This window comes from Montipora foliosa, chromosome 12, assembly GCF_036669935.1.
Source record: "Montipora foliosa isolate CH-2021 chromosome 12, ASM3666993v2, whole genome shotgun sequence".
Lineage (NCBI taxonomy): Eukaryota > Metazoa > Cnidaria > Anthozoa > Scleractinia > Acroporidae > Montipora > Montipora foliosa.
Window position 1 is genome coordinate 17,542,474 of NC_090880.1, and position 9,182 is coordinate 17,551,655.

General features: G+C 39.4%; 1 protein-coding gene across 4 annotated transcripts in view; it reads right to left on the minus strand.

Moving 5' to 3' along the window:
• Window positions 1–6,142, minus strand: part of LOC137979227 (uncharacterized) — a 38,049-nt gene extending 31,907 nt beyond the window's left edge. Inside the window, exons 1-3 of one of the 4 annotated variants that reach the window (XM_068826437.1) lie at window positions 5,725–6,142; window positions 5,359–5,453; window positions 4,054–4,141 (exon numbers count right to left, since the gene is read on the minus strand). The gene's annotated coding sequence lies outside the window, so the exon portion shown is untranslated. Of the gene's footprint in view, window positions 1–3,006; window positions 3,076–4,053; window positions 4,142–5,358; window positions 5,454–5,724 lie in introns of those variants that run through there. The other 3 variants (XM_068826435.1, XM_068826438.1, XM_068826436.1) reach the window with 3 other exon arrangements.
• Between the last annotated feature and the right edge of the window lie 3,040 nt (window positions 6,143–9,182).

The window sequence follows — 9,182 nt, forward strand, 5'->3', positions numbered from 1 at the left end:
TGATCGATCTCGCTGACTAAAGGAAGTCTGCCTGAGGACATCATCAAAGGTCATGAAGGTGGCAGTCTAATGATTTGCTAGTAAGCGTCGTCTATTATCGGCCGAACGGCCAAAGATGTAACTGGTCGACATTTATACTTGTTAAGGCGTTTGCACTGTAGCGATAAAGTTGTGCTGGAACTGGAATATGACGGGCATTCTAAGTGATAGTGGCGATAAAATGCCCGCAATTGACCGTGGACAAAGCATTTTATTTTATTTTTTAATTTTTTATTTTTTGTAATTTGGGGTTGATTCAATTCAGCTACATCGGGCAGGGGTCTCCTGAAAATTTGAAGTAGGAGGAGAATGACTTGTAGCTCTAAGCATTCAGTACTTATAACTGCGAAGCACTTTATTAAAGCCCAAAGCATCATCTACCCACTACTGCAGAAATGAACCTGCACACCATAACCATTAACAAGCATAGAGTTTGGATTCCCCAATAAGAAAGACAATTTTAAATGATATACACATCATGTACCGTTACATGAGATATAAACCGCTGAGCTTAATTGAGCCAAATCAATATCGCACGGGTCTCTGCTTCATTTTTGAGTTTTCAGTCACAATTCCATTTTCGTTAGCTTGGAAAGGTAATGAAAGGGTATTAAAAGCGATAAAACTTTAAGATTGTTTCATTCATGCAAATTCTCAAGAGTAGCCAGCGGGGCGATTTTCGCCGGTTGTAAGAAATTGTTTTGAGATCACGATCCGACGGCCGATCCGATACCATGACAGAGTTGAGATGAACTAATTCTTCCATGTAATTGATTTGCTGACAATCGAGAACTGGCAACCAGAAGAGAATTTTAGTAATCACCTAGTTAGAAAAGCTTTTCTTATCTCAGAATTAGAATTAGAAAAGAGATCTTTAGAATAGGAAACCCCTTTGCCGGGGATTTCCTCTTGAACTTTGGCCTCCTGAAAAGAACGATGAAGGCAGGCGAAGAGCAAAAACTCGCCATTTCGGCCCCATTGAGTGGAGGGGGGGTGGGGGGAGGGGGAAGGTGGTAGAAGCCCTCGGAACTAGGTTGATGTAAATTTTGCATTAAGGTGGATCGCTCACGGATAAGTTGAGGCAAATTGCTCTTTATAACCCTACTTAACCCGTTTTTATTTTGTCTGTAGTACGATTTCAATTCAACTTTCACGAATGAATCCCTGAAAAACGATGCCGTGCACTGCCATTACTATAAATACATAATTGAACAAGCTCTTTCAGTCCGTATTGCGAAGTTTTGGTCACGTTCTGTCTTAAGATTATGGATCTCGCCTTCGGCTGTGTCCATAAACTTAAGAAGAAAGAATTCAAGCAATATTTCAGTACGGACCTCACGGCTGTTAAATAACATCTATCATCACCGCGCATTTCTATGGTCAGCTGCCGCCCCAGTAAACACTTAATGATCAAAAGAAGACAAGAAAAGCTTCTGAATCGATTTTATTTCACAGTCTCCTGTCTCGTGTGGAGTGTCACGTATGGTTTAATGAGCGCATAACTGAAAGAAATGCGTGTCTACCTGCGTAAACCAATGATAATTTAGAAAACGCATATATGCAAAAAAAATGCAAGATTAAGCCAGAAATTAAGCAATGCAATTAAGCAACGAAATGAAATACGATCAAAATGGGACTCTTTGTTCATGAAGACTTTTGATAGATAGCGTTTTCAGTCTGAGCTATTACTAGCCGGCATTCTATTTCCTCTTCAAGCATACAACCGATATGAAGATATGAAGATATGATAATGAGCGGTTCGGGAGGAGGCTTATTGGTGAGGACCTGATCAATCTACTCTCGTCGCGATCTTTGCTTCTTCGTCGCTATTTTTTATTCCTACTAAATGTCCGTTATGTCTTTACCGCGCCGGTGGAGCCCTCCGAATATCAATTCTACCTTCGTCAAACATGGTTACCTGTTACAATTGAGTTCATCTGCTCGCAAAAACATTTTGTTTTGCGGCGATGTTGCCAAACAAAATCCTGGCACTCATCGTTCCTCGCGCGTTTACTTGTTTTTTTACAAAGTGCGAGAAGCCTAAAAGCAGTTGTGGCTGATGGTGGTCTACACGAAAGTGAATTAAGCATTCTTCCAGATATTAATAATAATGGTTTAATATCAGTACATTCATGGTATGGCTCTACGCCTGATATAAGAATAAAATAAGGAAATTAAAAATCTATATAGATCTGAATTATGAATTATAAAAAGCTACGTAATAAACATTTTAATGTTTATTACGTAGCTTTTTATAATTCATAATTCATAAAAAATAATATATAATTCATAAAAAATATAATTATACTAGCAGCTCTCATTGAGAAGTGAGTGCTGCCGCTAAAGGTGTTTTTGAATGCAAATGCAACAATGAGAATTTCAACAAAAATATAACTTATTTTATTTGCAAAATGACATGGTTACATGTTCTTTGAGTATAACATTAACAACTAACTATTGATGTGCCTAAGGCTTTTGTTGGGATTATGCTTGCAGTAATTGCTAAAAGTGGAAAGAAATATATTGGTTAACGAAAACGGACGGTGTAACGAATAACACTGTCTAACGCAACATGTAATAATTAGGATTTTTTAACTGATTCTTAGAACGATTAGTGACACTTTCTTTTGTCTATCTAGCGCAACGTGGAAATAAACTAAATACTTGGTGTAACAACAGTCACTATGGTGTAACAACAGTTACTACATGTATAACGGCAATAACGGGTTCATGAACTGATCGTTAGAACAATTAGTGACAGTGACACTGTGTATAAACGCAACGTGTAATAGACTATTTCGTCTAACATGAATCGACTGAATTCGATCGATTGAAAAGCAAAGCTGCAAGTGACATAAATGCACACTGTCGGCCTCCAGAATGCTCACTGAAAGCTTCATGACCTTGATTAATGCTTCCTCGAATAGAAGTAATCATAATAGATCAGCGAAAAGTGCCAAAACTCACCTGTAAACAGCGAAACCTTGACTCTGATCAACTGCATTTATAACTTGCTGCGAGCACATGCGATTTTCCGCTGAGCGAGCACGATTTTCCGGTGAGCAAGCACATTAAGCACATGTCAATTTTTTTTATAAGACAGCTGCTGATTGGCTAGACTACGCCATAGAACAGGATTTCTGATTGGCTGTTTCTTAATGCGAACGATGGGTAGAACCGTCGAACCAAAATTTCTCCATGGCTTCAAGAATATGAAGGCTGCCTATCGGCAGCAACAATACATACATTTAATTTAAAACTAAGCAAGATTCCGGCAGCGCTCCCTTAAAATGCATAGTCAAACATTCCATCGCTCTGGAAATAGCAGCTGCTTTATTATTGATTAGCGTCACAATTTTTTGCTGATTTTGGGCCTCATTTTGCTGAAACAAGCACGCTTTCAACGGACCTGTCACCTCGGCCGTCAATATGTTTGTAATTCAGTTGAGGTTGACTATCAATAGAGTTATTTCAGTAGAGTTATGACTTAGAGTTAGAGTTAACGACTGCCAAAATCCTGAATTCATGATTTTGGAAGTCCAAAATCTTGAATTCAGGATTGCAAATTTCCTTCTTATCTTGAATTCAGGATTGCAAATTTCCTTCTTATTAATACTGAACTTTATTTAAGTGACAAATTCTTTACTACCGGGACACTAATTGAGGACGCTGCGCAGAGTAATAAACTCATACTGACTGAAAACAAACGTAGTTGTAGTTCTTTTAATTCTGCTATTATCCTAACTCTCTTAGCAGTTCCTACACCAAATAGAAATTCATCAGCAGGACTAGAAGAACTGAATGAACCCCAGGTATATTCATTGTAAAATATAGTTTCAAGGCATCCCTACACCTCTGATTCAACTCCTAGTTAGCAGTCATAGCCAAAACCAAACCATCTAAGCATGAAGTTAAAACTTGTTTATGGGTAAGAGTTTAAAGCAACGAATCTGCAACGTCCGGTTGGCTATAAATGGAGGCTAACAATGTAGATTGTGTGGATCAAAAACTTACCACCATAAGCTTTACCACGGATTTTATTCCAGATACTATGTTGTGTGCAGTGGCATTTCATTTTCTCACTTTGTTCCTGGTGGATTATCTACAGACATAATTTTATCGATAAGGGCACCTGAGCACTCACTCGAACTGCAAGAGCCTCAATATACTTCACAATAATATCGAAATGCCCTATTATTTCCTCTAACTTCAACAACCTGACAGGCATAACTAGTATCAAATTGATAGGCAGTGTAAGTCGGCAAAACTGCCATTAAGATGTTAAAGGCCGGCCAAAAAATGGCTTGATTCACCGAAGCCTGGTCAACAATCATTGAGGATAACAGACCGCTCTCTGGCTGGTGTTGAGGCTGTAGAGTGCCCACAGTGGAGTCACTTGCCTCGAACACGATCTAACAGAAGCTAAAAGCAGCCTACTGCAGGCTCTGCTAACGTAGATGCAGACTCTGTCTAGACAGCATCATTCAGATCTTAAGTGGCAACTTAACCCTGAGCTGTTTGAATAGGCTTTACCCCACATTTTCTCATTAAGTATTGATTTGGTTACCACAGCTCTAAAAGCTCAGTTATCAAGGTTTGCCTCATGGCGACCTGCTTCCAGGTCTGCTTTCATGGACGCCTTTACTAGGTCACAGGATTGCAGACCGCTCTCTGGCTAGCGCTAAGGCTGTAAAGCGCCTCGACTAGATAACACTACAAATGGTGAATGCCATAACAAGGTCACTCTAGGTGAACTTGTGATAAATGTGACTATAACATAGATCACTTATCCTTTGAAGTGTATCGTACAATGGAATTTGTACGGTTCAAGATGCCAAACAGGCGCCACGTGGTACTAATACGAATGCCTACACGAGGTCATTGTAGGTGAATTTCCATAAACGTGACTATTACATAGATCACTTCACCTTCGAAATTTATCGTACAACGGAATTAGTACGGTTAAAGCTGGTGAACAGGCGCCACATGGTGATAACGCGAATGCCTACTAGAGGTCATTCCAGGTGAATTTGCCATAAACGTGACTATTACATATTTCACTTCACCTTTCATACGTCTTTTTACAAACTCCAGTAAAAGGATTTCCGTCCAACGACAAAAGGGCAATGTAAGAGGACGGTTCAAATGCTAAAATACCACAACTGGATACAACGAGTTTCTAAAATGGCGGACACACGTGTTCACCAATTCGGTATCAAAGAACGCTGTAACAAGGTCGTCATGTTCTAGACTGAAATAAACACAAGTAACTTCACCTCCAACAAAGAAACGTAAAGGGGGAAAGGAAAAAACACTTACCTGAGACAGCGGAAAAACTAACAAATTTTGACAGAACAAGAAGCGATTAAAACCACGTCAGTTCTCTTCAAGCGTTATGTCTTTACCGGAGGTTTCTTACGGTTTGTGAGATAAAAAAAAGTAATCAAAGTTAGTCGCAAACTCTCGTTTCCGTGCCACAATGCGATTAAAAATTAGTCAAAGATTAAAAGGATGACGAACTAGCTGTAGAACTGAAAAGTAGTGTTTTGCCTTTGTTTTGAATAAAGGAGGTAAAGGTTCGGAAGCCAACAAGCACCATAAGAAATTGAAAACATGAGAGAAATGAAAACACTGCTTCGTTTTGCAATAACGTTTCTTGGAATGATGTTAATTTTCACAACTTACCTTTAGTACTTTGAAAAATCCAAGTGAATCGTCCAATTCCACCACTTTTCCGTACTGACAGAGGGGATTAATTGTGATTCCAGCCAAGCAGACGGCAAAATACGCATAAACATCTACTTATTAGCTAGCATTTCCGTCGTCGGAGGGAGATGCATGAGTGAACCGACATGTGCGCTATTGAGTAGATGGGAAGCACAACCGATCGCGGAAACGTAAGGAAAATAGGAGAACTAACCGTTTGAAGAGCTGTGAGTAAACTAAGTGGGACTAAAATGTATGAAATGCCTACTTGACCTAACTGCATTGGGCTACATTGAAAGTCAGGCTTCTGGTTACAATTACCATAATATAGAACAACACTGCGAAAAGTGATATAATATGCAATTTTACACAATTGTTGTCTGCAAACGTTAAATTAAAAGTTATTTTAGGAAAACAAAAGATGGGTTGAGGGATTATTTTGAGCCGTTGCTAAGGGAACTTTATTGTCAAACATTATTGAACCTGTTCTTACATCAATTTTCCTCTGTGCTCACAATCTGGGTGCATAAAACTGTAGGTTGGTATATGGAGTCTCTTTCACACTTCGAGGTGGTGCGTCACTTCAACACAAGCTTCCTGGTAGTTTTTTTTTTTTTTTTCATTATTATTATTTTTATTAGAATTAAATGTAACTAAGTTTTGTTGTCTTTTGACGGCCTCCAAATGGACCTTACATACAGGTAGCACTTAGCTGGGCAAGTTGAAGATAACAGATGAAATACCTATAGAAGAAATAGTCTAGAAACAAAATTTGTAATATGTCATACCGACATGCACGATTAATGTTGTTGTCAGACGATTTGGAGCAAATAAGAGATCTTTATCATTTACGCCTCTAAGAATTTGTTGAGCATCATCTGTAGAATTGTGTGCCAAGAAGGCAGAGCCGTCCGCAAATTGGGCTTCTTAGATCAGTTGGTGCAGGCACTTTGTCTTTGTGTTCAGACGCCGAAGGTCAAAGAGGGGGCCGTCTAGTCGGTATCTGATGAAGACACCCTCCTTCATGTCCTGTTCAACATGAGCTTCAACAAGTTGCAAAAATAGCGGAGACACTTCACCTTCTTGGGGCGTAATTAATTTCCCTATTATCTCTCACACTGCACCCCCCCCCCCCCCCCGTTATCAGTGTTGCTAGCCAGACAAAAAAATGTTGGGAACTTAAGCAGTCAACATTGAAAGGGGGAGAGGGGAGAGGAAGTGGGAAAGGTTTAAATTCTAGGTACGGCGGGCATTGGAAGCTAGAAAAGGTGTTTTTTAATGAAAGTGTCTTCATGCACGTGAAGAGGAGTTTAACAGGACTGAGGCAAGGACGCAATCCTATTTCACTCCGTTTGTAATGGCGAAGGCAGCTGACTGGCCGCCGCTGCAAAGAACTTGTCTTGTCATTCCGTCATGAAACAACTGCATCTGCCTCACGAACTTGGGCAGGCAAATCTCTCCAGGACAGATGTTAGATATATGAAGACTGAGTGGAGGGCCATGTTCTGTTCTATGCACTTGTCGTGCACCTGTGTGCCAATTAATTACAGGCCGATCTCTTTACTGAGCTTCGTGTTGAGGATAGCTGAACGCTTTGTGTTTAATCAATTTTTGGAGTCTTTTGCTGACAAAATATATCATCTCCAGCATGGTTTTGTTAAGGGACGGTCAACTGTTATTGGACACGGTTCAACTTATAACTAAAGCAATTGACCAAGGGAAACAAATCGATATTGCTTTTCTTGACTTCAGGAAAGCATTTGACTCCGTGTCTCATCCTCACTTGCTATGTAAACCGGAGCAATAGACGGCATCAAAGGTCCTCTCCTTAAATGGTTTACTGGCTATAGCTATCTATATGACGGAGAGCAGCGTGTTGTCATCGATGGGAAAAGCTCAGAGTCGTTGCCAGTAACATCAGGAGTACCAAAAGGTTCTCTGCTTGGCCCTGCCTTATTTGTGGTGTTTATCAATGACATGCCACTCTTTCGGTGTCTAATGATACCACATTGGCACTTTTCGCTGACGATGCCAAGTGCCTTCACAGTATAAGATCTGTAAGTGATTGCAATCAGCTGCAAAGTGATATTGACACCCTGGTTGAGTGGAGCCACGCATGGAAAATGTCACATTGAAAAATATGCTCACTTTGTACAGTGGCAAGAAAGCGTTAGCCTATTATCTTCTACTACAAGATGAATGGTCAAAAAATGAAACGAAAACAAATCCAGAAAGACCTTGGAATTATGATTACTAGTGATGCTCGCATCAAAGAGCACATTTACAGTCAGGTGAGTAAAGCCAGTAAGATGTTGGGATTTATAAGACGCACACTAAACAGTAGAAGCGATGAATTTATACCTAACTTCAGATCATTATATTTAGCCTTAGTGCGCTCTCAACAGGAATACGATTCTGAGATATGGAGCCCAAAGAGTGCCACATTAATTAAACTACCGGAGGAGGGGATTTAAGGGCGAGCTACTAGCTAACTGTTACCTGACTTGACCTATAACCAACGACTACAAAATCTCAAGCTCCTTCCATTGGTTTATCGAAGGGAAGTTAAAGATTTAACGACATTTTACAAGCTAAAGAGTGGGCACTTTAATCTATCTGCCAGTTAATATTTTTAATTCTGTTCTGACGAAAGGCTCAGGTCGTACACGAGCAACAAACTCAAGATAAACTCAGTTAAGGCGGAAATATTCAAGGGCACCTACTTTAATCGAATACCTTATGTGTGGAATAACCTGCCTGAAGAGATGAGAAAATGTGACTGTAACCGGTTCCAACGTTAAGAAAAACTCTGTAATGATTATTACAGCCATAAAACATTTTAACTCTGACAATCCAAAGGCCTCATTGGTATAATGTTCTATTATATATATTTTACACTAGAATTTTTCCTTTTTGTTTAATTCTTTTTTTTTTTTTTTTGTAATGTATTTTAAGGTGGACTAGTTCGTATGGTTGGTCAGTTTTTTTTAGTCTTCCTCTTTGCGCCAATTTTTTCTTTCTTTACTTGTTAATGGTATCGTGGTTTTGTAATTTTCCTTTATTTTCTGTACTTATTTTACTGATATATGTTGATTTCTTTCATTACGTTGTGCAACGAAAACAAGATAACATTAAATTAAATTTTAAAAAAAATTACGTCTACATGTCCCAGCACTCGGCAAAGTCCTATTAAATTGTGGCTGTTTTTACTTTGGTGGCATCATACACCACAAGCCTTTTCAGAGACATTACGCCAAGCCGGCTACTTCTGCTGGAAAGAGCTTACTGACAGAGGACAGCCACAACACCGGGTACTTCATTCCCTACTCTTCTCGAACAGTGTGTGGGTTCTTTAACCTATAAACATGGAAGATATGTGTAAGACGGGACCTACGGTTTATAGTCCTCATTCTAGAAGACTTGAAAGTCTAACCATT